The sequence below is a fragment of the Urocitellus parryii genome, chromosome 3 (assembly GCF_045843805.1).
Source record: "Urocitellus parryii isolate mUroPar1 chromosome 3, mUroPar1.hap1, whole genome shotgun sequence".
NCBI classification, from domain to species: Eukaryota; Metazoa; Chordata; class Mammalia; order Rodentia; family Sciuridae; genus Urocitellus; species Urocitellus parryii.
In genome coordinates, this window is record NC_135533.1 from 216783543 (window position 1) to 216789542 (window position 6000).

A 6000-nucleotide genomic window follows, 5' to 3' on the forward strand; every position below is an offset into this window, starting at 1 on the left:
TATTTGGGGCCCGTGGGGTAGAGCATACACTCCCCAGGACCCCATCCTGGGGACAGGTCCCCCACAGGGACGGGTGTGAGAGGATGTTGGCCCAGATGCCGCCAGGGCCTCTGAGCTCTTAGGAACAAAGATGGGAGCAGACAAGTGGGGAGGGGCGCTGCAGGACCTGCACCCACAGGTAGACGCTGCCGAGAGGAGCCCAGGCCAGGGAGGAGGTGCCCCCCGCCTGCTGCTTGACCACCTTTAGTTGTGGCTGGAAACTCGATGGTTGTCTTTGAAAGACTTCCAAGGGGCTGAGCCATCGCAAGCAAGATGCCTCCACAGATGCCTTGGGAAGTTCCGGGAATCTAGGTGCAGTGGCAGGCATATGCCTGGCGTCCCAGTGGCTCAGGAGGCTGAGGCAGGAGGATGGCAAGTTCAAGGCCAGCCTCAGCAACTGTCTGAGACCCTGTCTCAAAATCTAAAAAAGGGCTGGTGGTGGCAGTGGGAGCAGCCCGGGTTCAAGCCCAGTCCTGGGAAGTGGTTCTGTTGACGCGGCCTAAGTGTCAGGGGCCAGAGGCTGATGAGAAGGCCTCCGCGGGCAGCTGACCTCCACTCCAAGAGCCCTGCCTTCAGAGTCTGCCAGATGTGCCCTTGCCAGCCCCCCCATTCCACACTGGGAGCAGCCAAGCCCCCTGTTCTAGGGATCCCACCTCCACCCACATGTCCTGCCCTCAGCAGCCAAAGGGCCCTGGGAGCACCCGAGTCGTCTCGTCCCTCCTGTGCCAAGCCCTCCACGCTTTCTCTGGGGTAAAAGCCCCGGCCTCCCCGCGCTCCACAAGGCCCTGCCCTCTGTCCCTGTGTAGTCAGCTCCGTCACTGTAACAAATACCTGAGGCCATCCACCTAGGGTTTGCTTAGTCCCAGACGCCCCTGGGCCTGGGCTGGGGGCAAACTGATGGGGGGGTGGGTTAGAGCTGAGTGCCTACCTCAGGCAGAGAGAAGGCAAGGTCCCACACTCCCCTCTGAGGACACACCCCCAGTGACCTAGGGACCTCCCACTAGGCTACACGTCCAAAAGGTCCACACCACCTCCCAGTAGCCCCGTTCCTCACTGCTCCTCCTCCTGGGCTCCATCCTGCCCCAGGGCCTTTGCACAGATGGGTTCCCCAAAGGTCCCTACAGCTTCTCCCTCCTTACTTCCTTCAGTTCTCAGCTGAAACGTCACCTCTTCCCACCTGGTCAGCTACACTCCATGCCCCTTCACCTTCTCACGCTGCCAGTGGCCCTTCACAGCTTCTGAATCTCCGTGTGCCAGTGTCTCCCTGAGGGCCGGGCTGGGCACACCCCCCAGCAGGGCTCAGAAATAGGTGTGGCCTGAATGAATGAGTCACCAGGTGAGCAAAGGACAGGAGATTCACCTGGGGCCTGCAGCCTGCCCGCATCCCGCTTCCCCGTGGGGTGTGGACTGTGCTGGGCAGGAGGGAAGCTGACCACACTGGGTCTCAGGATCAGGACCTAGGTGACAGTCTTCCTGAGCAGCTACCTGTGCCAGGCCTGGTCCCTGCTGAGGCCACGGAGCAATGAGGGCTCTGCCCTTTCCTGAGCTCCAGGCCAGGGCTGGGGCCAGGAGTAACAGCAAGAAGGATTCAGCAGGCCAGCCTCGCCCCTGGGGACCGGGGACCCAGGGCACAGGAGGGGGCCACAGAGGGGGCGGGGGTGACTGCTCCCAAGTCAGCGGCAGCCACTGGCTGGCCACCTTCCGGAGAAGCACTTCCCTTGCCCTGGCAGCACTGGCCCCCCGGCACCCCAGAAGGTGCTCAGCAGGGGCTCCCCAAGTGCCCGGCAGAGCAGGGGTGCACTGGAAGCAGAGGGGGCCGAGGGAGGGTAGGAGAGGGGCCGGGTGCCTCCACCTGCTGGGCGGACCCCGTCCCAGCGCCCAGAGCCAGCCTGGTCATGGCTTTGAGGGACTGGGAGTGAGGGACCAGGATTTGCTGTCCCCTTGTCCCGCCTGGCTGGACATGGAGGCTGGAAACCTGGCATCTCCCGCTCGGTTCCCTGGTCACAGGCTAGGTTGGGGGGCCCTGCCCACACTAGGGACACCCCAGAGAGCCACTTTGCCTTGGGACACCTCCAGTCACCACCTCCGCTCCGTGGTCCCCTTTGGAGTGGGCCGCCAGCCCGGCCACTGGTGCGCGAGGGTCCTTCGTTGGAGCCAGTCAAGTTCGAGGCTGGGTGGTCTCGGCTGGAGCCTCCAGGGCTCAGCAGGCCCCTCCCACCCCGTCCCCATCCAGCCCAGGAGCCCCCTGGGCTCTGAACAGGGGCTGGACCGGAGAGGGAGGGGGTGGGTCGGGGGAGGGGGCAGGCCCTGGGGGCCACGTGCAGCCCAGGCAGGGGCTGCACAGGGCTGGCCTGGCCAGGAAGCTTTCGCCCTGCGGTCCCTGACTGTGCCCTTATTTCCACAGCCGTCTTTCTAAAATCTATTGTAGACTTTATTTTTTCAACAGGTAAAACCAATTTGGGCCACAGAATTCAAAGGGTGCCCAAGGGTGTTGGGGTAAATCTCAGCCACCCCACCGCCCACCACCCGCAGAGGCCCCCAGCAGTGTCCAGTTTCTCCTTTCAGGGAGACCAGACCCCAACACGCACGTCTGTTTATTTTCTTTCCCCCACAGAGACCGTGTCACACTCAGGGGCCTGGGGTGCTCCCTCTGCCCTCTTAACGGCAGGGCTGGTTCCTTCCTTCTAACCAAGGGCTTCCCACTCTTTTAGTGGCAGCATAATATTCCACCCTGTGGCACATCAGGGCAGAGTGTGCTTCCTTGGTCCAGTCTTCCGCTGCCGCCCATCGAGCATGCAAGAAGCCGCCTGGTGAGTGTCGTCGTGCCCCTGGGGGAAGGTGCCATGCCCTCCTGAAGAGCCTTCTTCCTTAGCAGACTTCCCTGTCTCCGAGCAGGTCTGGGTTTGCAGAGAATCCGAGGCGCGGAGGGGTGTCCGCAGCCCCCCCTCCGGCAGCTCCACATCCTGCCTCAGGGGGGACGTCCGCCACAGCAGAGGAGCCAGTGTGACACGTTATCGTTAGCTCAAGTCCCCAGTGTGACCCCAGGGTCCCCTCGGAGGGCACACAGAGTCTGCTGCCCGAAATCCCCTGGCTGGCCATGCCGCCCCTTGCGACTGCACCTGCTGCCTCCCCTCCGGGACTCGGGGGCAGCCTCCGCTCTGCGGGCCGCGGGCTCCTTTCTGTGGTGCCAACAGCCCGTGCCATCCATCCAGAAGCGCAGGTGCTGCTTCCGTCTGGGCTGCAGGGTTTTGTGTGACATCAATTTTCTGCTCCTGCGGGTGACCTGAGGGCCGAGCTTCCGGGTGGTGGTGGAGAGAGGGTTTGGTTTGGTAACCCGCTGCCAGGCTGCCGGAGTGGCCGCACCTTTGGCATCACCACCAGCAGCAGCCGGAGTTCCTGTGGCTCCACGTCCTCCCCAGACCTGGAGTGGGCACTGTTTTGGATTTGGGCCACTCTCATAGGTGCACAGTGGGATCTTGCTTTAATTTGCCTGATTTTTAAGTAAACATTTGTTGATCTGCGTCCTGGGTGCCAAGCACAGGTCCAGCGCCTTCTGTACCACGTGACTTCTTTGCCATCTCAGTTCCTTTTGGGCTGGAAGAGGGGCATTAGTACATTTTACAAACGGGGCTGGAGACAAATGGGGCTGAGAGAGGGATATTCACTTATCCAAGGTCACACAGCAGACAGAGGTGGAGCTAGGGCCTCTGGCTGACACTGGAACACTTCTGTCTGCTGTGTGCTGGGCCCTGTGCTGGCCACTAGGACACAGTGATGGCGGAGACAGTCCTGGTCCACTCTCCTGAGGCTCAGTGACCAGGCTGAGCAAGGCTGTGAAGGGGTCCCACAGCAAGAGGGGTCCGTCTGGGTGTCCAGGAGACTTCCTGGAGAACGGGGATAAAGCCTGAGTGGGAGTTTGCCCGAGGGGAACGCGGTGGCCCAGGGGAGGAAGGGGACGGAGGTGGCTCAGCAGAGAACGGGGAGGGCCAGGAGCCTAGCACGGTCACCAGGCCCCTCTCTGGGCTGAGCCCTGTGGCCCCTAGAAGGCTCCCGTGCACCACGCCTGTCCCACCTGCCACCTGGGGAGCTGGGCACCGTCCTGCCCCTGCCCGGACGGGGCAGCCAGGAGGGCTGAGCAGCCCCCTGCATCTGAGGTCATCGGCTCAGGACAACCCTGTCCCCGTGGGCATGGGTCAGGTAAGGCCTCCAGAGGTGCTGTCCCCGATTGTCACTTCCAGGAGAAAGGAAATGGCAGGCTGGGGAGGGGAGGTCGGCTCTGCGCTCCTGCCCCAGATTGGACCCTTCCTGCCCCAGGCCCGCTCCTCCTGCCGGCCCCTCCCGCCTCGCTGCTCTCCGCCCCCACTCGCCAGGCCACCCTGCGGGGCCCAGGTGCACAGCCCACTCTGTCCAGTGACCGCATGAACAATGAAGAGCGAGCCAGGACAGGGGACCCGAAGTAGCTGCAGACCTGGCAGGGTGGGGGGAGGCCCGAGCCCCGCGGCCCCTCCTGGCTGGTCCCCCCACAGTCACCGGGGCCCATGTGCCTCCTCCACGCCCGTTTCAGCACATGCCCTCGCGGGGACCGTCCCCACAGCCAAGGGATCCGACTTGGCAAACAGTAAGGGGCCAGCTCAGCTGGACTGGAAATAAGGCTCAGTCTGTCCGCCGTGCTGGGGACAGCTGAGAGCCCTGCCCAGGGAGTCCCAGAGCACAGACGCCGGTTACCACTGACCCCTCAGAGGGCCCCAGGCCCCGGGGAGGGGGACCTGGCTGACGTGTGCCCACGGGGGACCTTGGGGCTCCTGGGGGAGGGCACCCAGGTGTGCGGGGCTGAGGCACATCCCTGCCACTGGATCACCTGTCTTCATGCTGGGCCACCTGTGCGCCTGGGCAGCTCCTGGACCTTCCTGGGTCCCGGCCAGGGTCTTTGGGGTCCCTGGCAGGTCGCGGGGCCAACAGGCGTTTCTTGGGAAGTTGGTCAGAAAAACTAGTCGCTGACATGCTGAGGGGACGGCAAGAGGGTCCCCTGCCCGCTCACCATGCGCCCGTCACCTCTGGGTGGGAGCCTGGAGGGCAGTGTCCGGGTGGCCGTCCCAGCTCTGCCCCCTGAGCTGTGACTCGGCCAGTGGCTTTCTCCGAGCCTCTGCTCTGTCACCTGTGAAATGGGGGTGAGGGCACTGCCACAAGAGTGTGGCCCCGTCACTGGGCCAGTCGCCTGCCGCATCTGAGCGCCCACGGACGAGGGCGCCCAGCCTCCCTCCTGGCCGGGGAGGGGCTGAGCGGGAACGGAGGCTAATTTTAGCCCTGATGACACCCCTGGCCGCCTGCCTCGTCCAAACACCCAGCCAAGCGGAGGTTCAGAGCGGCCCCCTCCCGCAGCCCTGACTTCCAGGGGCCTCCTGGGCCAGAGCATTCCTTGCCTGCCCGCGCCTGCCGCCGGCCTCTGTCCAGGGCCCGCGGACGGACGCTGCCCCGTGTCGCCCGGGGTGGGGACACCTCACCTGGAGGTGCCTGTGAGGCAGGCCGTGGCCTGGCATGGGGTCCACAGCGCCCCCCGGGCCGTCCTGCGCCCAGCCCGCATCCCCTCGGCGCACTGCCCTTTATGTGGCACCCACTGGGTGCCGGGACCCCTGAGCCCAGGCCTGCGCCCCCTGAGCCTGACCCGGCAGGCAGCGCGCAGGCGGATTGGGTGGGGGCTCCTCCCTTCCTCCCTTCCTCGGCTGCTGGATCCTCCTCACGAGCCTGGACCCGGTCATCGGCCTGCACTGCAGGGAACAGAGCCATGGTGGACATCCTGGTGGGGGAGACAGGCCGGGACAATAGGCCGCTACGCCTGGTTTATGAGTTGGGCAAATAACTCCAGGTGCCGTCTGTCCCTTTGTTCGTTGTTTGTTTTGTTTGCACAGTTGGGGATGGAGCCCAGGCCTTCACACATGCCGCTGAGCCGCACCCGGCCCGTGC

At 64.4% G+C, this 6000-nt stretch overlaps 1 long non-coding RNA gene across 1 annotated transcript; it reads left to right on the plus strand.

The window, feature by feature from the left end:
* Positions 1-2756: 2756 nt before the first annotated feature.
* Positions 2757-3560, plus strand: LOC113193687 (uncharacterized). Its single transcript, XR_003302172.2, has 2 exons — positions 2757-2849; positions 2935-3560. It is a non-coding gene; the product is annotated as an uncharacterized LOC113193687 (long non-coding RNA).
* Positions 3561-6000: the final 2440 nt, after the last annotated feature.